The sequence below is a fragment of the Anastrepha ludens genome, chromosome 4 (assembly GCF_028408465.1).
Source record: "Anastrepha ludens isolate Willacy chromosome 4, idAnaLude1.1, whole genome shotgun sequence".
Lineage (NCBI taxonomy): Eukaryota > Metazoa > Arthropoda > Insecta > Diptera > Tephritidae > Anastrepha > Anastrepha ludens.
In genome coordinates, this window is record NC_071500.1 from 120,268,949 (window position 1) to 120,296,170 (window position 27,222).

Genomic DNA, 27,222 nt, shown 5'->3' on the forward strand with positions numbered 1-27,222 from the left:
TATACATATTTTTAAAAAATCCCATAAAATATAGTTCGTTAAATTAAATTAAATTAAATTAATGAATAATAATTAAATCTTTTGAGAAGCCTCGATTTTTTTAAACTAATATTTCTTTTTATTTTTGACTCTAGCTGATTCAATCCAGAGATATCGTGCTCGCCGTCAAAATCTGTTTTTAGCGCCCTTCCTGTAGATCGAGACCCATTAATCACAAAATCATGAAAAAACTGGACTGGTTAAAAAATGTAGACTAAATAAATTTTTATTTCTACGCGAGGTCATTTTAAGCGGTTTCAACTGCACCTACGAGTATTAGCTATCCGAGTACTTTATATATTAATACTGTTTTTCAATTTTAATGCAGAAAACTCAGCACTTGGTTTACTTATTTAGGCAAGTAAGAATTCTAAAAATAAAAATTCAAGCCTAAAAAAATTATCAAAACAAAAATGACGCCCGTGAAACAGCATTTTTAAACCAACAATTAAAATATTTTTGTTTACTTTTCAGCTTAAATATTTTTTAGATTGCATACGTTTTTTGTTTGTTTTTTGTTATTGCATTTGAAGAGAATTTTTTGTCAAGTCTGTGGGTTTGGCTTGTTTGTGAAATTCATAGAAGTGCGTCAAAGTATTAAAACTAGCTTTTGCTTTTAAAGATAATTATATTTTGATGAACAAACACATAGGTATGTATATATACATACATACACATGCACATAAGTATGTATATCCATCATTTATTTGCATGAAAAACCGCAGAAGAAACTGGAGTAAGACGTAATAAAATTGTTTGAAATATATTCTATGTGTGCACGTATGTATCTATATATGTACATATGTATGTATATTGAATGAGGTAGCATCAGGGGATGCAAATATTTGCGAAAGCACACATTCGTACATACATACATAATATACATATATGTATTTTGTCTAGGTACATGTAAACGCTTGACAGAATGATAATTGAAATTAACGCATTTTCAGCTGAGAAAAACGTGACTTTTATGCGGCTCAACGGCTTTTCACTGATCAATAACAGGTTATTTACATATTTATTTATATGTATGCATATGTGCGTATGTGCATAAATGCGTTATACGTACGTATGTTTTAAGGCGAACAAGCAAACGAATGCATAGATATGCATGGCTAAGATGACTATGAAGATGAGGTAAGGTGAGACGAATGAAAAGGGTATCATGTGAGAAAGATATCACAACGTCAATAAGAGTGTGTGTGCGTGCACTATAGGCACCTTGCAGGGAAAAATACTGATTGTGAACTTGAATATTACCAATTCACTTTTCAGCTCAACCAGTTCGTGTTCTATCTTTTTTGTATGCTAGCAAATATTATTTTAAACACGGTGACGTCTTAGGAAATTTCAATGGGGGGTCATGCATCAACAATGCATCAGTCAAAATACCGGTTAGCTAGCTTAAAAAATCCTAGTCCATTATTTTTCTAAAATAACCAGGTTTACACCAGTTAAAAAGTGAAAAGAAATTCATTCCATTCGACTCCAATGTTTATTTTATTTCATATTAAAGGAGTATACAGAATATGTTTTTTCTTGAAATTAAATGAAACTTTTTTAAGTTCAGTAACTGGTTAGAAACTCAAAAATTGTTTCTAACTTCCTCTATAAGTAATCCTAAACAGACTAAACCAAATTAAAAAAAGACAAACTGATATAGAAAAAAAATTAAGTTATTTACTCTAGGCACATAAATAAAATAAGTGTTAGTTAAATTTTGGATTAAATTCTGTGTGTCCGGTTGCTGCGAGTATTTTGAATAAGTAGAGAATAAAATTGCCTCGAGTGCTTGCAAAAAAACTTTATTTGTGTTGAAAATAGTGAATATTGTATTGTTATATGAGTGCAGGGTAACAATTCTGCGTAAATGGTGTGAAATAATAATTTCTTTTGACGTTTCAAAGCTTAACTGAGCTAATGTAACAATCTTATGAATCCGTTCCCCTAACCTTCCTGGCTTTCATACAAATATTAATTCGTTGCTTTTTAATTTTCTTTGCCAATTTTATTTAGGCTACGTTAGCTGATCTGAAAAAACAACTCATTTAGACCTCTAGGATCCATTATGTTAGTCGAAAATATTCTTTTATGTAGTTCGTAATGCACGTCTTCGTGAGTTTTAACAAGCCGTTCAGCCTTTCGTCAGCAACACATTTGGCGAGTCTTACAAAGAGCAGGGCAGTGTTACACGTATCGGTCTAGACTTATCCCATTTTGGCTGCGTGATGTAGGGTGAGACAGTGTCCCGTCAGTACTTCAACAAATATTTGCCGCAGAAAGTGATAAAATAAAGTTTGTAGTTTTCGTATTCGAAATCCTTATTATAATTTTGACAGTTCTGTATGGACTAAGTGTTCCCAAATCGACTGCGTTTCCAGAGCTAGTTTCTGTTTTAGTTCCGTTTTCAGAAGGGATAGAGATGGGTAGATTTCGGACGTGGTCAATCTCTACAAGCGAATATCTGCCTCAGCGAGCTCAGCGGCTCTTTCATTTCCTTATATTCCTTTGTGTCCTGGTATCAAGTAAATATTGACCTGCCCATTTCCGCAGAGTTCATACATTTTTTAGCTGCATTGTGGAACAAATTCCGTATTTGTGCAAGAATCCATAATTGATTTTAAAAGCCGCTTGGCTATCAATGAAAATGTTTGTCCGAGTATTAAGAGGAGTTTATTCCAGAGCCAATTCAGTTGCTTTTGAATAAATGCATTTATCAGTGCCTACTTATACGTAATCCTCTAATCATAGCGATGCATTGGTGTATCAAAGATAAGTCCTAATTCTCTTACCTATAAAAATGAACTAAGTTGCAGGCAAAGTGATCATTTTATTATTTTTATTATTCTAGTCATTGGCGTACTGGTATAATTTCTTTTGTTAAATATTATTATTTGTACTAGAACGTCTCCATACTTGTTTGGCTTTTCCCTACAGGGAGACCACATGCACGGAATTTTTCGATTAACATATGTACATACATAAGTACTTTTAGTGTAGGGGGCCAACTTACTTAAAATTATATTTTTTCGTACCAGTTCTGGAGCATTTCACAATTATAAGTGAACCAGCAACAATATTTTAGGGGAACGATAGTCTTGCTGTAGATATAAAAAAATGTAGAAACTTGCCAATTTTAAACCGGCCGAATTCAACAACTGTATATGTATGTTTGTATGTGTGTATATATTTAACTAAGCACAGGTTTGCCAAGTACAAAAGAAGGTCAGCAATCTCAAATGCGATTTCGCCAGCAAACTGCCATTTGCAACATTTGTGAACTTATGTATTCGTATCTGTACTTTCTTTGGCGTAATACCTGTAAGTAGGCACATACATATACATACATACATATATAATAACTCGTAGTATAAAAGCAATTTCAAGCTGACTACCAAAAGTGGAACTTGCTCAAGGGGCTCGCCTCTGCAGAGTCGTTTATTGCTTATGCGCGAAAAATGTGCATACTTACATATAAATATATGCGCATATGTAGATATGTATGTGCTATTGTGTGTTGCTAGGTGTGACTACAGTCACGTTACCGCAAAGCTGCGCAACAAATAAAATTGATTCATACTCAGAAGAGCAAATTAGTGACACACCCTGTTACATACATAGATGTACATATATGTATATGTATAAAACAAACAACATTTTCGCAATGAGAGACGTGAGATTGCCTGGGCCATCGTCTCTCTTAGTTGAATGTTGCCAAAAAGGTGTAGCTGTACGCCACCATGAGGTAAATGTGTATACTTATGCATATAAAGGGTTTTCCAATAAGAAGCGTTATTCCCGTAAAAGATCAATCGTTTCGCTGCTTGTGTGACACGTAGCGCCATCTTGTTGAAAATAAACGTTGTCCAGACCAATACCATCCAACTCCGGCCATAAAAAATCGTTAATCATATCTCGATAGCGCAATCCAGTCACCGTAAGTATTGCTCCATTTTCGAAAAAGTAAGGTCTAATGACTCCGCCGGACCATAAACCGCACCAAACAATCACACGCTGGGGATAAAGAAGCTTTTCAACAATAACTCTTGGATTCTCTAAGCCCCAGATCCGACAATTTTGCTTGTGGACGAAGCCACCGAGGTGGGAATGGGCCTCATCACTCAAGATGATTTTTCGATGGAATTACGGATTATTTTCATGCATTTCAACGACCCAATCAGCAAAGACACGACGTTGTTGATGATGGCCGGCTTGAGTTCTTGTGTTAACTAGACTTTATAAGCGTCAAGACGCAAATCTTTATGCAAAATACGATGTAATGACGATTGTGGAATGCCTAATTCCAAAGAATGACGAGGAATGGACGAAACTGGGTTTTCTTCAACATTTTCGGCTACAACAGCAATATTTTCGGCTGTTCTTCAGTGACGTGACGGGTTTATTCTACACATCACGAACTTGTCCCAACAGCTCGAATTTGTTCACCAATTTCTGTATTGCGGTCCGACAAGGTGCTTCACGATGACCCAAAAATGTTCGTGTTTTACGAACTGTCTCTGCCAAATGTTCACCATTAATAGCGGACTATTCAAAATAACACCTGTTATTGGAAAACCTTTTATAAGTGTACTATATAATTGGCGCTTACATCCTTTGTTGGTTGTTTAGCTGTTCCCATTTATGGTGTGTGTCTTGACGCAAATGGAGGGACCAAACGTTTTATGTCGCCTCCGAACAGTAGATGGTTTTTCATGAGCGGTTTTTCCACTTGTCATGAGGCGACCGCTCTTTAAAAAAACCTTTTTCTATCATTTGATATTTCATGCCCGAGTGGTAGTAACGCACCATCCCATTCGGCTACAGCGGCTAGAGCGGCTGCAGGCTTATATTAAGGTTCTTAATTTAATTGCTTAATTTTTACTTCTGAAGGAATTGCCAACTATGTATGTACATATATGTATTCATATGTACATATATCTTATATGTATTTGTTCCCGCCTTTAAGGTGAATTGTACTGTAGATTTAAAATGGTAAATAATAACAAATTGTGGGAAATACAAGTAAAATATTAAAATGTGGCTACCTAAGAAGAAATGTTTAAAAAAGTTTTAGCAAACGTTGTCACTCATATTTGGAAAAAGTGATCAAATCTTTTGAAAATTATAGAAAAGCATACATTTTTCTGAAAATTATGCAAACAAGTTTGTTTAAAGCTACTTATGTAGTAGCATATTTTCACCAAGAACTGCAGTTAAGAGCTACATTGGATTTCAGAAATGTCGAGTATTTTCACCGCCGCAATAAAGTTAACACATGCAGCTGACTTTTGTTTACATTTGAGGATTACAATAGATAGCTACTAGAGTTGTCTATACTTTTATGTAAATATAATCTCGAGGGGAATTAAATATTTTTGGTTTGCTTTGTTGACCTTGTTTATTACAGAATACACATTTGTATTCTCTACAAAAATTCTATTACAAAAAAAAATTAATTTATCACGGTTGCTGCAATGACGTAATATACCCATGAAATCTGTTAGCTAATTTCGCACAGAAACTACTGAAGGTGAACAATTGAGAAAGATGACATTACTCAAAATTTTTGTTGTGCCTCTCAGTCTGACTCACAATCAGTTCTATTTTTTAGTGAACTTTGTATCCGCCAAAAAAGTTCTAAACAATATTATAGATATTGTCCAGTCTGATTACGAATACTCGTACATGCGCATCAACAACTAGCAAATAAAACATACACATGCATCAATGAGCAATACAACAATCTACAAGTAGAGAAAACAGTTGCTTAGGTATAGAATGAAGCAAGAAAATTGCGAAATTCTTCAATCCTACCCGCCCCATGTAAACAATCCAAAGCATATGTGTGAGTAAATGCAAAAGTGCTCTCTGCTCTGGCCTTCATTATTTTATCATTGCAACAACACTAATGCTTTGACTAAAGACAAATTCCGTTCGTAAGCGTTCGCGTTCATTGCCTTGTGCTAAAACGTCGTTGCTTTGACGTCATGTTCGCTATTGCCAGCTACGGGCCGCCAAGCCCCAAAATTGCCGCCAATCAGAAGCGAGTAAAAATCTGCTGCCATAAATATTTTATTTTATTTTGTTCTCTCTTTTTTCTACTTACAAACTAACTGCTGTCTGCCTCAACATATGTATGTATGCACGTATGTGTTTGCAACATAGTGTTGTAATTCATGACCGCACACCCTCTATCATTAGCCGCTTTTCCCCACTCAAAGCCCTTCTATTCATCGCTTGCTGTACGAGCATATCGATTAATGGTTTTTTGCGCTGCTCTCGGATGCCAAGTGTGTACTGTGTTTTGTTTGAACAGTCTTCTGGTCCACTTTTCGTGAGGCCTATACATATACCTACATACATACACATATATTTATTTGCACATATGTACTTAAAAACATGTTTACACATAGTCGTAGCTTTTTATTTCACCACGAATATTGACTGTGTCGTCGGCGGTTCGCTGTTATTTAAGAAACTAAAAAGTGAATGAAACAAAACAAATAGGCACCTCGGGTCTGTATGCAGCCGTGTATATGAAGTTTGGCGCGCAGTCGAATAGCACAAATCAGCATTGTTCTCATTGTAAGCAGAAACACCGCCATTGACTGTATACATCACGCGATGTGCTAATTGTGCGAATATGTATTCCATATTTACATTGTTGTTGTTTAGTGCTGAATGCAATTGGAACGAATGCACTTTAAAAGTACAAAGCTATCACCTGCACACAAATGTTTACAATTCAAACGATCACACGTACACTAAAAATTGTTTGTTTTGCTCGCCAGGCCTCTTTTGTGGCAGCGCTGCTGGCAGAGAAATGTAAAAGTATTCATTTCCCCTTTAAATGATAAGCGCAATTCTAAACGAGGCGGTGTTCACATTAATTAGTTATGCACTCAGTGAAAATGAGTTGGTAAATTAATCGGCACGGAAAGTAATCGTTTGCATTCACTGGAAAATTAACAACTTTTATCGGAAATTAGAGCAATTAAGCGTATTTGCACACAAAGTTGCCTTCGAAAGAAGCAATGCGCTAATAAATTAATTCAATTTATGATTTTAACAGTTATGTAAAATTTTATATCGATTTACACTTCAAGCTATGCATCAAGTCATACGAATATGGTAGCTTTTTGAACTGGAACGATGACATTCTGCTTGAAGTAGAGGTTCGAGAATTTTAGTAAAATGTGCAATAGAATGTTTGCTTATTTAGTCAAAAACACAAGAGCCCTTACTGACGACTGACTTAATACTAACACAACCTTTTCAAATTAATTAATAAGTTCATAAGATACTAAAAAGATTAATTGAACAAAACAGACAATTGATTTTAATAATTGAAAAATCAGATAAAAACGAATTCGAAATCTCATTCAATTCGCTAAGGTCTGCATTGCACTCGAAATTTTATTGACTATCTTAAGATAAAAAGAGGTTGTCTGCAAAGTCAGTTTACTGACGATAGTTTAACGTGACAGCGTCATAACGTTGTCGAACGTTGCCGAACGCGGGAGCCGATTGTGCCCCTTTGTCGTTCGTTCCGCGCTCTCGCTTGCAGTTCAAGCAAGGTAACGACGCATGAGCAAGACAACGACTCATTTTTTGGTGCGTGTACATTGAATTATAAGACGCTATCACGTCAAAAAGGTAATAGCTTACTTAAATTCTCGCGGGAATAAGAGAAATAATGTTTTGCAACGGAGACGCACAATTAATGCCGCTTAGAATAAAATAGAACACAAAAGACAGCGATACAATTGACTTTCTTGATTCAAGCGTCTATAACTTAAAACTATCCAACAAATATGTATGTAGGTTTGAGAACAATTTGAGTTTAAGTTGAGAATTATCGAATTTCTCCAATATTAATGGATTTATGGAATTTCCCCAATGGAAATCTTCAACGTTAATTCTAAACAGTACTTCTCGTTGAACAATGTAGGATTATTTGAACTTGAGAAAAAGTTAGTGGTGTGGTGGTCGCAAAATAGAGAAATGAGTTTATAAAGGGTGTTTCAATTGGCGCCGGTCGATTTTGGTGCCCTGTGGCGGCCATTTTGTTTTGGTGACATCAGTCAAATCTTTTGTTTATTATTCAGTTGTTTATGCCAAATCATCATGGCAAGTTACACGATTGAACAGCACGTTCAAATGATAAAACTTTATTATCAAAACGAGTGTTCATTAACGCAAACGTTGCGCGCATTGCGCCCATTTTTCGGTAGACGTGGTGGCCCTTCAAAGTCGACTCTTCAACGTTTGGTGGCCAAATTTGAGACGACCGGGTCAGTAAACAATCAGCCAACACCCGTACGTTCAAGGAACGCAAGATCAGCCGAGAACATTGCCGCGGTCCGTGAAAGTGTACAACAGAACCCGAGGCAGTGTATTCTTCGCCGTGCACAAGAACTTGGCCTTTCGCAGACTTCAAATTGGCGAATTTTGCCTCGGGACTTGGGCCTACACCCGTACAAGATCCAACTGACCCAGGAGCTCAAAGTTGATGACCACAGACAACGCCGTTTGTTCGCTAACTGGGCTTCGCATCGTTTGGAAGAGAACCCCAGTTTTGGGCGAAAAATCATCTTTAGTGACGAGGCGCATTTTTGGATGAATGGCTGTGTTAACAAACAAAATTGCCGTATATGGGACGACACCAATCCACACGAGGTTGACCAGGTGATAATGCATCCTCAAAAAGTTACCGTTTGGTGTGGATTTTGGGCCGGCGGCGTCATTGGTCCGTACTTTTTTGAAAACGACGTTGGTGAGGCAGTCACCGTCAACAGCGAGCGCTACACAACGATGATAACCAATTTCTTATGGCCCATATTGAACCATATGGACCTAGACGACATGTGGTTCCAGCAGGACGGCGCTACGTGCCACACAGAAAACGCCACGATTGACACTCTGCATGAACGATTTGAGGGTAAGGTTATCTATCGCAGGGGTGGTGTGAATTGGCCACCAAGGTCATGCGATTTGACCCCGCTAGAATTTTTCCTGTGGGGTTTGTTGAAGTCTCAGGTCTATGCAAATAAACCACAATCGACCGATGCTCTAAAGGTGAACATAACACAGGCCATCGCTCAAATTCAGCCGGATCTATGCGGAAGAGTCATTGAAAATTGGACCACTCGGATCCGTTCCACCGTAAGAAGCCGAGGCGGGCATTTGAATGATGTCATATTCCACACTTAATGGCATATATGCGCCTTTCAAACAAAAAAATAATTTTGTCAATAACTCACACACAGCTTGTTTTATTCCATTTCAACATCTACCCGCCCTTATTGAAAAACCCTTTAATAAAGAGCTGCGGTTGTGTGTTTGACCTTAGATTTAATGGCATTGTTGCATTCAACTTGCTTTCTTCTAATTTTATCGATAAAAACTTTACGATTTAATGGCTGTACTGCAGATGGCCCCAGCCAGGTATTAACTTATAAATTCTACAAAATATTATCTTATTGGAAATAATATCGATATTTAAATTGCCTGCGGAGATATACTCCGTACCTTTGCTCTCTTTACACCTGCTAGTGTATCTACATATTTTTGCAAATTTTGTGATATGAAAATATAAATAATATTATTTTTATATTTTATTCCTTTAGTGAATATAATAATAATAATTTGCTTTCTAAAATTAGAAAACAACAAAAATAAGGTATAACTACTCTCGAAAATACTTATTTCTTTCTTGGCCTCAGAGTGAGTTCGCCTCGAAGTACTCTGCATGCTGAGCCAGTATAAATATTTTTGTTGATTTTAAATTTAAACTTTCGATGTTCAAAGTCAAATAATTTAGCATTAAATAAGCATTAAGCATCGTTGAAATAGTGACAATCAGAAAATTGTATGCAAATGATAAAAATTTGAAATCCAGTTATGCGACCTTGAAACTTAAATTATTTCAACGTTTTGAAATACTTGTTTTCAGAAATAACAACTTTGAAAGCTCTTTCTATTTGTGATTTCAGCGATACGAATGAGACATACATATGTATATAAATAAGTATGTACGAGTATATAGAAAGTAAATGTTTTAAGCGATTTTGGAGGCTTGGCATATGAATTTCTGTTTAAAAAAATTCTCATTTATAAATCACTGATTCATTTTCTCAACAATTCACTGATTCAATTATTATTAGTCTGAATACTTTTAATATCGAATTGTAAATTTCTTATTAAATCAGTATTATTTTCATACGACGACAAAAGTATACAGCTACATGCCTATTTTCGCTTTGCGCGTAAAGTAAATCTTGTGACTTATTTATCGCACCCGAAATTAATTTTGATATTATTTCCATGTTTTATAAACCAAGGTAAACGCCGCATAATTTGACAATTCAATAATTGACACCTTACATGAGATTTCAAAAAATAAGACAAAAGATAACAAAATGGCTAAGGTATAGGAAAATAAGTAAGTTTTGTTTACTTTGTTAGAAATTTAAACTAAATAAAGTTTTTATTTTCAAAAAAATGCGCGAACAACCAAAGCGCGTTTCAAATAATGGGTGCAATTTGTAAAGGATAACCCACAAATTATAAATGAAAAGGATAACACCAGCGAGCCTACAAGCACAGGAAAGGAACTGCAAAAAGCCCAACAAAGAGGAACGAGGTGAATAATTAATAACGATTAGTTTTTAATTTTAGTCTCTGAGCAACTGGAAGAAGCAGCCGAGTGTACGTGCATAAAATAATGGGTTTCCATATTAAAGGGTCGTTGTATCCCGCAAGCTTCTCAACATGCACCTCCTTTCACTTTTGGCCTGTTCCCCAATAATTTGCAAGCGTCATATATTTCTACATATTTTAGTGTTTCTTCTTCAACGAAAGGATATAAATAGCTTATTATATAAGGACATAACAAGCTTATTATTGTTTCGTCCTATTTCGTAGGTAACAAAATTTACCAAGTAACAACGAACTTAGAATACGAAATTTGGTCTAGTGCCACAACCTTTAATGAACACGGCTTGGTTAAATACCCTTTAATACTAGCCAATTTCTTAATAAACTTTGCTGTGAACTACACTAGCATCTTGTATATTACTCATATCGCATAAAACTTAAAATTTTGTTTCAATTATTGATCAGTAAATCTTAAATTAACTCGTTACTGTGGAACTTAAAATGAGTTAACCAGCAAGCGTGAGTTAACTTGCCACTGTGGCAACGACCCTCTAAATAATAAATACGTAAAAGTTCATATGTTAATGGAATGAGAGGGAGCAAATGTTACTGTTAACTTTCTTTAGTACAATTGAGATTTGAAAGATTTGTAGTAAGGGATTTTAGAACATCGACTTTATAGACACCGCACTGAGTTTTGCCCACACAAAAATTGAAATCATCACACATCTTCACCTCAACACACAACACATCTCTCACCTCGACATTAAACCAATTAAATTATTACTACTTACATATGTAAGTTTTTTAAATAATAAGCGAGTACGAAAAATGTATTACAAAATTTATTTCGATTACATTAAAAAAAAAACAATTAATTAAAAAAAAAATTAAAAACAAAAATTGGCGCGGGAATTGATATCGAGTCTAACATATGGCGAGGAAAAATACCAAACGCGCATACACGAATACATATGTATGTATGTATATAAATATGCATACAACCCAGCAAGAAGAGCCTAGTGATGTTACCGCCACGCGTGACCGTTAAACCAGAGAAAGCTAATGGAATGGAAAAATCTGAAATCCTCTACTAGCGTGGTAAATATCTGCAATCCGCCACTAGTGTGGTAAGTTGAATTTGAAAATCCCTTACTATGAATCTACAAATTACGAGCAGTACTCGAAAAAAGCTCATTTAACATTTGCTTCTTCTCATTCCATTAACATTCTCTGATTCCATTAACATTCTCTGTTAACATTCTCTGAATAGGGTGAGCTTTTTATTTCGTTAAAGCCCAGTGGCTTTCAAACTGCATGTAGTGATGTGAAGTGTTGGCAAGTACCAGCGCTTTCCAAATTGTGTGTGGGAGTTGGGGCTGATTAATGAGAATAAAAGCTTTTTCACTAGATTTTTACTATGGACCTTTTAGGGGGTTTTTGCTATTGACTTAATTTTGTAATGTTTTGTCGTTAATTTTTAAAAGCTGCTACCTATTTAGAATCATTAAGCATTATTAAATACTTTACTGGCTAATATTATCACAAAACTGCTTCGCAGGTATTTTCGCAGAAAGGAGAAAAACATTTACGCGTGTACAAGACGGCCTGTGATGAGGGGAGCGTGTTGCTGTAATATAATTTCTACAAGTGCTATGCTTAAAAGTACGTGCATATCCCCTACTACATATCGTTTATTGTACATTTTTCTTACTAACACTCAACAACAACACTCAAATATAAATCCACTCTTTTAATAAAACTCAAGTGGCGCAGACAATTGTTCAATTTAATAAATGCTATCGCCGCTTTTGTGGCATATAAGCTGACAGTCATTAGAACACCATACAGCTTTTGTTAAACCTCTTAAATTAAATTCATTTATGTAGACTTGGGATTTATGAAAAATGTGTAGCACTTCAAACTAGCGAGCGGATGTGGGCAATTTTCTGCGCAATTGGTGGCAAAAATAACATTCGGTGACAACTTTGCCTGCCGACATGAACTTAACCGACTCCGTTAGATGCATAGAAGTCAGATACTTAAAAAATATTTAAAAATATGCAAAGATCATCATTTGCTAAATTAAAATTTCTTAGTGATATTTGAAGGCCACCGAACTTAAATGCTGTACTCAGCTGGATCACAGAAAGAAATAGCAGGTTTGGTGGTAGTCAGTCTACGTGAAGCAACAGCTTTAAAAGAAATTTTTATCATTAAATGCAACTTTCTGGCTACACTCAGCCAATAGGTTCAGTTATAATGCATTTATGCGGTTAACTCAAAGCTGAGTGGGAAATTTGAAGGAGGTAATGGTAAATCATTTTAGGCTTAGAGAAATAAGCTGAATAAATTCTTCCTTCGCAAGATTTCAGAGAATACTTTCGCAAGAAACTCATTTCGGGGGGCGACTGGAGAAGAGGCAGATCAATGAAGATAATTCCAAAATTGTTAGAGGTGTAAGGCCTGACGTCTTCTTTAAAGTTTTAGATGTTTCCCTCTACTGTCGAGTACGAGACTTTGCTGGTTAAATATTGAGAGAACCTGGGCAATGGGGTATCCATACAGTAGTCTTGTCGATATAATCATTAGCTACAACAGTAGCTATGGCATCAAAAATGCCTGAACGGAATTTTCAAAAACAAAATTGAACTTAATTATCTGTTACAGTATCGGCGCCATAATTACCATTCACAATTTCAGCGGCCTGGCTTGCATTTTCGCCTTTATCAAAGAAAAACTGTAAAATGCACCGATTTTTGCTTTTGTTTAGTATGAAATGTCACCTTAACAACGCACATAAACTTTAAATTGTTAAATTGGAAAAGTACAAAGGCTTGCTTGCCTATGCATCACAGGGGCTATGAGAACTACCCCAACAGCTGGCGTGGAAGCACTCGTTAATCTCCCACCACTTCATATAGCATTCCAAGAGGAAGCAGCTACGCAAGCACTCATGCTACACATGAAAGAAAATTTCAAATTAGGCCACCTCACCGGTCACATAAGTATCCTAAATAAAATCAAAAACACCATAAGCATAGCTCAAGTCTCAGATCACATTGACCCAACCCTCTGTTTCACAAACTGTAACTGTGTAACCTTTTCTGAGAGGATCGAGTGGAAAACAATCCCAAAATGGATGAATGATGATTCACAAAAATGGTACACTGATGGATCAAAAACACATTATGGTGTAGGAGCAGGAGTAGTGGGGCCCAGAATCCACAAATCGTTCACTCTCACCAGGGACACCACCATCTTCCAAGCGGAATTATATGCAATAATGGAAGCAGCAAACATCATGCAACGTAGAAACCACAAGAGAGTAAAGATTAAAATACTCTCGGACAGCTAATCAGTTCTAAAAGCTTTAGATAGCTATACCTACAACTCAAAAACCCTCTTAGAATTCCACAAGGCACTCAATAACCTGGCATCCAAAAACAATGTCTCATTAATTTGGGTACCAGGACATGAGGGATATGACGGCAACGAAAAGGCAGACTTTCAAGCCAAAAAAGGGGCAGATGTAAACTTCATCGGACCTAGTCCCATGTTTCGATTCAACAAAACCAGCCTAAAACAAAAAGTAAAATACTGGGCCAAAACTCTATTAAATCAACGTAGAGGGTCTTAGACACTCCAAAAAGTTCCTAAGCTTCAACGCTAAAAGAGCTAACATGGCCCTCACGTTAAACAAAAAGAGCACTCGCACTCTCACAGGCGCCCTCACGGGTCACTTCACCTGCAACAAACACTTACATAAATTAGGCATAACTAACACCAGCACCTGCAGATTTTGCTGCGAAGATGAGGAGTCTATAGAACATCTCATCATGAAATGTCCGGGGTTGACGCATAGAAGGAAAAAGTTTTTAAACAAATTCATCCTTATAGATGAAGACCTACAATCACTCCCTCAGAAGGAGCTGGTACAATTCATAGGCATACTTAACAGTCAATAGACAGCATAGGGTGCACAATAGATCAATATGGTCGCAGTGCTAAAGGGCCATACCTTAACCCTTTACTACCATTAACCATTAACCATTATTTCATCACTCAAAGGCATATTACCGGATCAAGTGAGCCAATTGGCAATGAGAAGAAAATGTTATTATTATCTTCAATACTGGATTCTTGAGGCGCAGTGTCCACCAAATTCCAGTGACCTTGTGTGGAAAATTTCAGTAAAAATTAACATAGCAATCAATTAAGTAGACCAATTCCGATAACACTTGACAAATAAAATTCCGCGTAGAAATATCTGCAAACTAATCTCTAAAACGTACGTTCATATGTATGGTTGTACTACGCGCTAAGTCCGATAACAATACTCGTGTCATAACAACTGAAGTAGTAGCCATATATGTACATATGTACGTATGTAGCATTCAGGGTAACAAGTGAGTTTACGATATGTACTACAAATATTTCCGCTTAACCCCAAGCGACTAATCTGTTCGCTTGATTAACTTTGCGAAATTTCATGTTATCACGATTACTCGTCGGTACCGCCCCTTTGGACTTGGTGATAAGCGCATTTGTTAAAGGCAATAGCAAATTATTGTTTACCTCCCCTTATGGAATATTCCACCATTTCTCGAGCTACTAACATCTACTACGTGCTGCGGCATATGGAAATAACCAAGAATTGGAGTTTCAGATCGAAAACATTGATTGTTCATTTCAAGTAGACATAAACACTTTACAGTGCAATTATTTTACATTCACTTGCTCAATTTGCGAGTACCATAGGTAAAGTTCGTAAATAAAACCCAATTAAAATATTTGCAGGTGCCAGTATCCTGCAGAGAAAAACACTCGTACTGAAAGGATCCACTTCTAGTGCTTTTGGATAGTAGGTAGAGAGCTTTTGTTCTCTTTTCCATACATAAAAATAATTGATGAATTTAATACGGGGATGACAAGACTGGGATTGACCAGTTGTCTCCCACCGCATCCCTTTGGGATGGTAAAATTTGACAAATTATATAATATTAGGCCTCTTCTTTTCGCCAAGCGTTAGGAAGTGGCGAATAGATGAAGTAACTGGTATAAATGAGCATATCTTGGTAACGGCGGAATAGAGCTGCCGAAAATTACATTTGCGTGTAAAATAGTGGGTTATGCCCGTTTAATGAGTATGACCAGACTCGCTAGCGACGAATCTTACTCGATAACTATGTTGCTACTAAGGTGGATTTAATAAGGTGACAGCATTCACCCAGCTGAATTTTTCGCCGTAGGTATGGTTTATGTCAAAATGATATGCTTTGTTTGTATGTATTGGTATGTCTACATTCGTATGTTTACATTTGCTTGCTGATTTTGACATGATGCTTGCACCAAACGCAACAACAAATACATGTAGGGTTTTACTTATATGTGTTTGCTGTCACCTGTAATAAATTCGCCTTGGTTGCTACTTTCCCACGCAAATATTTCGTTAAGTTAGTCGAGCAGCGAGTGGCGAATAGAAGAGGCTTATTATTATGTATATACCTGTGCTGAAACTGTAATATAGCGCGCACTGTTGCCGCTGTCACAATAGCCAATAGGGGGGGCATTGATTCAAGTGATTCTCGGTGATTCTTGGGTTCTTCGAAAGAATTCTCATTCTTCTTTATTTGAATTTTTTGAATATTTCAAATTAAAATTCAAATCATTAACTTCATAATTTATTTTTTATAACATTAAATGATTAAATTTGCGAAAAACTACAAGCAGAGTATTTTGAAAACAGAACGTCTGCACTCTCAGCGTGTTCCTCTGCCAATACTCGCGAGAGTACCACCAAATGGTGCAAATAGAAATAAAAGTGGAACCAATTAGTTTCTGCGTGGTAAACTAAGCTATATAATTGACTTTTGGTAGCAGAACTGGTCGAGAGTTTTGTTTTAGGCTTTAGGCCTTTTTTGTTTTTTTCTTTGGGCTTCTAGAAAGGCTAGCAAAGTGTTTCAGAATTGACGAAATTAGGCAAGTTCTGAACCAGAAATTGCTTTAAATTGTTCTGGTTTTGTATAAGTTAGGGATGGCAATCACAACAATTATTTCAAACCGATTTAGTTATTATTTGATAGAAACCTTCTCCTGTTGCAAGTTAAATCGAAACAATTTACGTGCTTAACATTACATGCCCCACATTGAACTAAATGGAACTTCGTCGCAACTAAATAGTTCACAAATAACACTTTGGTACAGTGCCAGTTTTGTCTGCTATCCCCAACAAATACTTTCAAATAAAAATAATTGTTGCAATTTTCTGCAATCACTTTTGAGCTGAAATTGAGCCCTGTATTGCATAGTTCTAGAATTATTCCGTTCTGCATGCGTTTCCCACCAGTAGCACCTAAGGATTAGGCGGCACAGAATTAGTGCCCTTTTGAGTCCATTTAATTTTATTGCGGGGTATAAATGACAACTGTTTATGTGGTTGATAATTTATGAAAATTTGAGTGCCAAAACTTTCCAAAACATGAATTGTTGGAGCATTCGTTGATTACGTGGAAGTTAACGCATGAATTTCAATGTCTAGCTTTAAAGCAATAATTTAATTTAATTTACTGATAAGTTCTTGAATTTCAAGGTCACATACATATACACATACAAACACATGCCAACAGCGCTATTAGGGGCAAATAAAATTTGCATGCACATATTTTAATATTTTATTTTTTAGTAGGAGTAGTTTCACACATACATACACATTTGCAGATATATTAAGCGCATAATTTATGGTTGATAAATTTTTGAATGTTGTTAAATAATAAATTACGATTAACAGGAAAAAAGTGAAAAGTTCCTGCGCGTATGTATGAAAACCAGAATGTTCCTTTTTGGGAATATTTCACAACACTGCGTTCTTTGGTATGTCAACAGAAGTAATGGACATGGAACAAAATGCTCAGCTAATCAGTACAAATTTGTCGCTTCTATTTGTAAAACTCTAGCCATCTTTGGCGAGGCGTGCCTTCTTTACCTACAAAATGCTGGGTTAACTAGTCATATTCTTTTCAAATTACTAGCTTCTCACGCCGCCTCCATTAGACAGTGAGTGTCTCCATGAGCGCCTCATTAGACTCAGAGCCTCCGACTGAGTGTCGACAAAAATTTTTAGTGCGCACATTCATCATTTCCATGGTAATTAATTCTTGACTAGTTGATTCCAAATAAATTGGGTTAAAGCCTTATAAATCGTAATAATCAGCGAAAATTCGCCAAGTGCTCATGCGGTTTGTTTTTTAAAGTTCAACAAATAATTTGGAGGCGTGCAAAGCATGTTGTTTATTACATATACATACATATAAGTCCACATACATACATATACGTATACGTATGTACACATAAACTGAAATATAGTTATAAGTATCTGTAATTAATTTTCATGTCTTACTTTTTCGTTTTACTTTGCACTTTCCATTTCGATTTGGCTTATCAGCTCCCGAACCGCTAGTAGTCATTAAGTACTTATAGACACATCTGTACTGCGTTACGAAGGTTCTTTGTTTTTATTATACATTTTTATACAAATACATATTCACATATACATATATATATGTAAGCATGTACTCGTATAGTATATGCACCTGCGCTGCTTGAAAGTGGTGAATTCTGCAATTTTTTGTTCCATTTGCCAGATGACATTTTTTGTTGTAAATTTGCTTACTGCACACTTTTATTCTTTTGTTTTTCTTTCATTCCTCTGTTGTTATTTCATGTTATGTCATACAAAATTTACTGCGCGAAAAATTATGTACATATGTATGCGCTTATATGCATGTATTATCTTTATGGCTGCACAATACACACATACACCTGCATTTGCAATTAGGTATTTGCCGGGGTTTTCCTATTTGATATGAGATTTATGTGTGACAATAGTAAATTTCTTTGTTATTGTAAGCATAAAACAGAGATTTTGGGGTATTTCTGAAATTGCTGTATACACCAATAATGGAATCAACAAAAGCAACAATGGGTGAAGCTCTCAGTTGGGGATGGTACTACCTGATTAGGGCAGCTTAAGCACAACAAAACTGCGAAACTTATGCGCCGTTTATTGCTGATGCGTCAACTGCTGTACAGAATATGAAAGGCGTTCTTCATAGCCAACCAATTGGATTAAGTGACCCAAAATTAATTAAAGTCCCTACTGTCATTGGCAGTTCGGGCGATTTCGGATAAAAGTTCTTTCTTTCCCTACAACTCAAGCAACTTCCCGATGGAGAGAATGCCGAAGGTGGCGGCATCCGCGTAACGCTATCCTGCTCTCAGTAAATTTGAGAGAATCAACCGATTTGCTGACGTGATAATTTCACATTTGTGTTGAATTTTCAGCCTAATCACTAACCAAGATCACTTAACATGCCCGTCCTTTTGTATGACAGAGAGGCATCATGAACCAATTACTAAAGGTCACGTAATCGGCCAGCCTTGTATTTGTAATTGAATTTGCGAAAAAAGTTGGTGCCTTTGAAATTTTTCGTTTTGTTTACATTTCATTTTTCCGTATTGAAAAATCGAGCTGCTCTATTATTCCACGATTGTAAACCACTTTCTATCATGAAAATTATATTTTATAAAGACATTCATGTTGATTCTCAAACAATTTTACTTATAAATTTCACCATTAATAATCGAACTCAATCACAGCACTATTTTATTTTCTTTCTTTGTTCTCTTTCATTGAAAAATCTTACCAAAACAAATTTGGTGTCAAAAGCGGGATGTGACAGCCGGAAATTCACTTTTTTCGTACACCTTTTTTGGTGTTTCGCCGAGCTCCTCCTCCTATATCTGGCGTGCGTTTTGCTGTTTTTCCACAAATGGAGGGACCTACAGCTTCAAGCCGGTTCCAAACGACAGATGTTTTTTAAGAGCATATTTTTCATGACAGAAATACATTAGGACTTTTGCGATTCTCTGCCTCCTCATACATGGTCTGTGTTTAATTGGTTCATGGCGAAGCTTGGACGTAGACGGCATTCCAAAAAATATCCAGTGACTACACCGCGCTTGGCAGGGTCTGATGAACTGCTACTACAACAGCAACGCTATTCGAAGGCCCGCTTTTGAAGTGCTGTCCGGAAGATTTATGCGCCAGTTCAAAATTGTGACGACAAGTGATCGTAATCTGAATCTAAGCGCTGAATCTAATACAAACCGCTTCTACGTTTGTTGCTAAGTTCATGTCACCCAAAATTATGATAATACAAGTATACATATGTAGGTACATATACCTATGTATCACAATCACTCCATTTGTTTGTATATTTATTTATTTATTATCTTCCTACCTCATTGAAATCAAGGAGTTTTTGACACTCAAAAGATCGGGATCACGGAATCGTTGTGACTGATATGAATTCATACGTGCTCAGGTGATATATGTCCATAGATAAATACATACATAAAAACACATATGAGTGCCGATTGTGGAATGCTGATTAATTATTTGCTTGTTTTTCTTGTTTGTTGTTGTGGTGATAAACAATACATTTTGGTAATGATGTGATAATTCTCGAATAAATAAAACAATAAGTCATATGCCCTATGTGGTGGTTCGTTATCAGACCTCCAAGTGTGTTTGTCAAAGATTGTGGCTGAAGTATTCGAAGACTCACAGATATACATAGCATACATACATACATATACTACTTTGCATGTCATCAAGTAATCGCTCTTATGTTTGCTTGTTATTCTTGTACGATATATCAGTGAAATTGAATAGTTCGGTTGCCCCAATCAGAATGTAGTGCATTGTTCTTTTTCTAAATACATTTTAGTATATTTGAGCTGATTTGTATAAGTTGATGATTATACGATTATTAACCCTTAAAGGGTTATGCTATTTTACATATTTTAAAGCCAATTTTCGTTATGCCGACGTAGTCCTTTTATATTTTTACTTTTAATAACAATAAACCTTAGCAAGAAAGAAACGGGAGTCAATGTATACATATGACGAACGGATGAATGGAAAAATAGCATCAGCTTTCGTCGAATGGACGCAGAATACCGGTGAAGGGCTAATGCCCTAAATGTTCTACATTGGAAAAAGTCTGCTCGTACACAAGTATTCGCGAAATATGAGAACAAATTTATTTTTAAGACGATTTTTGAACTACTAGTGCCATTCAGATATTTCGAAGCAGCTTGCAGATGCACCAAATTGAGTTATTGGCGTCTTAACCTGCTTTCAAGCACATCCGAGATATATCCCTTGAACGTAGTCTGATCAATTCTGAGAATAAAGAGATTACGGGCATACCGCTCACTTTAAAGAATTCTCAAAAACCAGCACGTAGGAATAACTCACTCGCTCAAAACGTCCCTCGAACCTGCATGCCGATATATCCACCACAGTTTAACTTCTTGACATAAAGCTTTTTCAATGATTATATTTTAGTAATTGTCCCCTAAGGCACTGGTGAGAACCTAGAGCTCTTAGGCAAAGGCACAAAATATTCAGATATTTTCCACTATTCTCTACACATTTGCGAGTAACGAAATTTCATTCATCATCATCAGGCTATGAATATTATTATCTGGGTGGTTTATAGGCGTGGCATCGGGCACTAAAACCGTCACGCCCACCTCTCATACAAATAATATAAATCTTATGTTTTGCCGGTCCAAACTTTGCAGGAAATAACCCGATGAACCAAATAGTCTTCACAAGGAGTACACTCCTTTCCGCACTCTGATCTAATCATGCCCGTGTGGGTGTACCAAGAAAGCGCGGCTGGCAAATAAAAAGTGTCAATATGGGTCTTACCTTTTAAGTTTCCTGATTGTGTTTCACTAGTAGGTATCTGCAATCACAAAAAAACAAACAAATTTACTTTAGTATTTATTTGAACATGCGTACATATGAATATATGTAGAGGCGCACGAGTAGTTCCGTTGACGAATGGGATGATGTTTAGAATGACGCTAAGCGAGTAAAGCTGCTGCTTTTTAAATCAATTTAGCATACAAATACATAATATATGTATATGTATGTATATATATTTTGAAAATAATCGACTATAAAAAATTTAATCTGTTTTAAAACTAATCTTATCACAGGGACTGAAGAATGTGTCTAACAAGCATTTAGAGTACTTTATGTATAAGTACTCGTACATGTACTTTTCCCGGATGCTTCCACCCCCTGCTCAAAGGCCGAGCAATATACATATTATAATTGTTTCTACACTTTGGTGGGCAAAACCTGATTAATATTAAAGGACACGGAAAACAATTAATCATTTATAGATGGGAGGCAGACATGCTTCAAATGGGGCTTAGGCTGGAGTGTTATCGGTTCATATTGCTGCGTCCACTTTCCACATATATACATACATACATACAGGTGCAAGTTTACTAAGTAACTGACTGATACTTTCTCCATAAGTCAGGCATTTTAAAGTAAACTGAAGAAATTTAAACATTTTCCTTAATAGATCAATACTCGAAACAACGTTGCATGGCTCTATAGAAGGGTCAGAAGGTAATATTTTAAAGTTTTGTTATTTTCCCTCTCTTAGCCCTTTGCGATGTTTAAAAAAGACGTTCATGGGTAAAATTTTACCTATTCAGACTTGACTAGCTTAGAGATGGAGATAGGATTAAAGATAGAAATAGAGGAAGAGACAGCGATAGAGATGGAGATAGAGATAGAAATAGAGATGGAGATAGAGATAAAAATAGAGATAGAGATAGGGATAGAGATAAAGATAAAGTTAGAGATGCGGATAGAAATAAAATTATATTATGTACATAATATAATATTGTTTTTATTAATTTTAACAATAAATTTGGTGCACAAGTGAATAGCAGTTGTGTGTTTACTAAAAAATATATATCATATATATTCCAACAAAAAATTATGAGAATTGGTCTATAAAATACTAGAGTTTTGCTTGTTTGTGAATTTTGATAATCCTTTTATATTACTTTTTTCTTCTGGCCTGAGCCTTTCAGTTTTTTAAAGTTGAATCTTCTATAAATTTGCAATACATTAAAGGTAACAGTGAAACAGGAAACAGGACCACTAACTTGTTTTCCTATTTCGGACAAGTATTGCAAGAACGACGCGCACGTCAGGGTATTAAATTAAAACCGTAATATGACTAAATTCGAAATTTAGCAAATGCAGTCTAAAAAATGAAAATTTCAAACAAATAATATACTTTCTGAAGGAAATTAAGTTTTGAAAAAAATATAAACACTAAACTCAAAATGTGTGCAATTTCACTCGAACGGCGGCGAGTTAAAGAATGTGGAAATCAAAAGGTTTGCCAGAACTTTTAAAATTTTAAAATCCGCTTTTTTAAGAAACCCCAAATTTTGGAGTATTATCTTATCATTTGGGCTAGTGCGTTCGTTTTTTTCTGAAAGTAATCTTTAATCAGAAATATTGAAAACTAGCATCACTTAACGGAACTATTTCTTCAAAAATATTTAATTATTACTGCTGGACTAATATGCGTACATATTCGCATATGTTGGACACGGCGCCTCCTGGCGTTTACCTACGGTTCACTGGTTCGCTGCATTTGCTACCCGAAAAGTTAGTCGAATATACTGACCATAATCTGAGCTATTAATGGAACAATTAGCAAAATGAGGGGGGACGTTTTTCATACCTAACAAAGAAAAACAGATTCCCTAAAAATTTTAAATAAAAAAACAAACAAAAAAATTTCCAAATTTTCATTATCCAAAAAAAATTTGTTTAAGTGTACGAGAGTCGTTCGTGCAAAGTCAGAAAGGTGGCACTACCGGCGCATATCGAGGTTATGTTTAGTTAGTAGCATCTCTTGGAAGAACATACTATACATCAAGTTCCAGCCAGATCGGAATATTTCTTTGTGTTTGGCATTCGTTTGAATCGAGGAAGCCGAGTGATTTTCAAAAAATGGACGAGAAAAAATTTCGTATGCTGATTAAATAATAAAAAAATTAATAAATACATTTTTGTTAGGTATTTGGCGGAGCTCCTCCTCCTATCTGTGATGTACGTTTTCATGTTGTTACACAAATGGAAACATTATTTTAAAAAATTAATGGAAATAGGCGTCCATTTCAACCCTATGGTCCAGACGATTCTCTTGAACTACTATTTGTTCCCCAATTTGAAAAAATGGTTGGCGGGAAGAAGATTTTATTCAAAGGATGATGTAATTAAAAAACGAAGGTCAATTTTTCAGACTTGCACAAGTCCCATTATTCGGAAATCATCAACAAACTAGAAGAGCGTTGAGCGAAGTGTATAAGTCTTAAAGGAAACAATTTCGAAAAACAAATAAGTTTACCCCAAACAGTTAAGTAGTTTTTATTTATTCACGCAGTTTTCACACGATTTTCGCCTATTACCCTTGAAATTAATACAAAAAATTAAAAAAATGTTGAAAAGAACCGAAAATATTTGACTTTAAGAAACTTATATAAAAATTTTCGGCATTGAATAAATCTCAAAATTATAAAATGTTTTTCAAAACTTTTTCATTGTACTTCTTATTATACCCAAGCCTACAAACAAAGACATTTTCAGAAAAATTAAAGAAATACTTGAATAGCTAGACATCATATCGCTGAACTATGCAAAGGATATTTAATGGCGACTCAAGCTGGCAATGCGCCACTTAAACATAATCTTAATTGGATTCTAAAATTATTTATAGAAATCATTAAAAATAAAAATTCCCAACTCTGAAAATGTAGTTTTTCATGTATTCCACGAAGCGAAAATACCCACTGTGTCATGTTGTTAAGGGGCGTTTCATTGTTTCTTCATGATAAGTTAAAGTTTAAAAAATCGATTTTATTTATATTTTATATTTTACCTCTAATCTGTAATCAACATTCAACATTCAAACGCCATACTAATTCGAAAATGGTTATCACTTTACATTGAAATTGCACTTTAGACCGAGTGACTGTATTACTTGTAAACACACAATAATATTATTTACAAGAAATTGTGACAAATTAGCTCCAGAAGTACGTCAACTCAAGTGGTTTCATTCATGCCAATCGTCCGCATTAAAAAAACATCTTTCTCCGTGTGCGTCAACGATAACATATTGAACTCGGAATTTTATAAATAAAGAATATATAGAAAGTTTGTATAGACGAGCACAAATACTGACACAGCATCACACAATTGTTGCCAAGTACGAATATGTAAAACGGGGGGCGGAAAATTATAGTACTGAGCGAATATTTGCTAAATTCATTGTCATCTGCACACATTCAAGTGCCTACAGTGGGCGTCCAAAGAATGCATACACAACTACGCACAGCTGATTCTATGAACTCAGATGTATTTTATATTTATAGAAAATATGTGCATATGCACATACATATATACATACATATATTCTGAAGTCATCGTTTGAAAAAAACGAAAGATTTTTAAGATTATCAGTTTGCGACATTTAACAAGACTGACGCAAACAACAAACTTTAAAGCGCTTAAAATGGATAGCAATGATATACAGCACAAATGAGGCCATCTAAAATACCAATGAGATCTGCAACTAGAAAATAAGTTAAAAAAGTAAGCAGTTTTCTATATTTTTAAATATTGCTTGCTTTTTTTTATACAACTTTCTCGATTTTACTAGAGAATCTTAGTCATTTCTACATCTGATAAAACCAAATGTTGTTAAAAAAGACTTTTTTCTTCATTTTCATGCTGACATGACGAAGTCCACAATTGCATTTAAGAAAACTAGTTCGATTGATAAGTTAGTTACTCAAACCTTATTTAAGAGTATCGAATGGATACACGCAAAAACGCACAGAAAATCCTCGAGCTGGTGGCTGCAACAGAGATAAGGGAATACCTCGTTTCCCTTCGAATATATAAAGAGCAATATTATTTTTTTAACTCTTCGTCTTCTTCTTGATTGGCGCGATATCCGCTTGCGCGATTTTAGCCGAGTTTAACAAAGCGCGTCAGTCGTTTCTTTCTTGTGCTAGCCGGCGTCAGTTCGGCACAAAAAGTGAAGCCAACAACTTCTCCATCTGATCATTCCAACGCAGAGGGGGACTTCCTCTTCCTCTGCTACCACCAGCTGGTACCGCAACGAATACTTTCAGAGTCGGAGCGTTTGTATCCACTCTAGCGACATGACCCAGCCAACGTAGCTGCTGAATCTTTACTCGCTGCGCTATGTCTATGTCGTCGTAAAGCTCATACAGATCATGGTTCCATTGCCTACGATTCTCGCCGTCACTAACGTGCAAAGGTCCAAAAATTTTCAACAGAATCTTTCTCTCAAACACTCCAAGAGATGCCTCATCGGATGTTATCATCGTTCAAGCTTCTGCGCCATACGTGACGAGAGCCTTGTAGAGTGTTAGTTTTGTTCGTCGAGAGAGGACTTTACTGCTCAGTTGCCGCATTTGAAATTTAAAGTAGCACTTCTCTGTTGGATTTCAAGGCTGATATTGTTATCGATGTTGGTCCCTAGATAAACGAAGTCTTTCACAACCTCGAAATCATAACTGTCAACAGTAACGTGGGTGCCGATACGCGAGAGTGCCGACTGCTTGTTTGATGACAGGAGGTGCTTCGTTTTGTCCTCGTTCACCGCCAGACCCATTCGCCTTGCCTCTTTATCCAGTTTGGAAAAGGGAGAAACCTTGTTTGGTATCAAACTTGAACTCTAGCCTGAGTAATTACTTGCCAGTATAATTTCTTGCATTTGTTATGTATATATAAACTTTTTTTTAACGCTCACTGTACATATGAACTAACAAAGCACAGCAGATATGCTCAACGACCGAGACATGAATATTGTTGTGCTTTCCAACATACACAAATTAGATTAAACCAAAGTCGATTGGGTGGATTAAGGTGCATCAGTTTTCCTGCAACTCATGGCAATGACAGCAAAAATATTTAAATCAAGAACAATCAATGCACGAGGCACAATTAAATGTTTGACTCGGTAAATTTCCGCGGTATTTGACATCAATAGAAATACACTCATAATTAGTTTTAGGGCATTTATTGCATGCATTTTATTCGAATGAATTATACAATAAAAATTAATAGCCGTTTTTTAATGCCAGTTGGGCTTGTGCGTGACTGACAATCGGTTCGAGTTCCGGTTTCGATGCACACTGTGGGTAGAAAGAACTCGATAAAATGACTTGGACTCAGTGTTACGTAACGGCATTTTGTAGTTTGCAGAAAAAAAATGTGGACTTATTCATTTTAAAGTAATTCCAAAGAATTAACAACATACAAAATAGCAAACCTCCACTTTCGAATTTTGCACTCTTGCACAGAGAACCCGATAAATTGACCTAAGGTTATGTTACATATCATAAATTGAAAGGGTAGCTGGACTTGAATAGTGTCAAAGAGTTATGCGTCAGGATATATAACTAACCAAAAAATATAACAAATCTCGTATAAGCCTGACCAAACCAATTCGAGAAAATATCAAAACCAAATTCTCGCTGCACTTAAAAGTAATATTTTTTGCAGTGTGCACTACTAAGCTTGCGTCA

General features: G+C 35.8%; 1 protein-coding gene across 2 annotated transcripts in view; it reads right to left on the reverse strand.

Moving 5' to 3' along the window:
• LOC128860896 (facilitated trehalose transporter Tret1-2 homolog) overlaps positions 1-27,222 on the reverse strand; it is a 97,094-nt gene that overhangs the window by 29,545 nt on the left and 40,327 nt on the right. The window contains exon 2 of one of the 2 annotated variants that reach the window (XM_054098690.1): positions 21,485-21,521. The exons of the other annotated variant lie outside the window; for it this stretch is intronic. The gene's annotated coding sequence lies outside the window, so the exon portion shown is untranslated. The remainder of the gene's footprint in view (positions 1-21,484; positions 21,522-27,222) is intronic. 2 annotated transcript variants of the gene reach the window in all.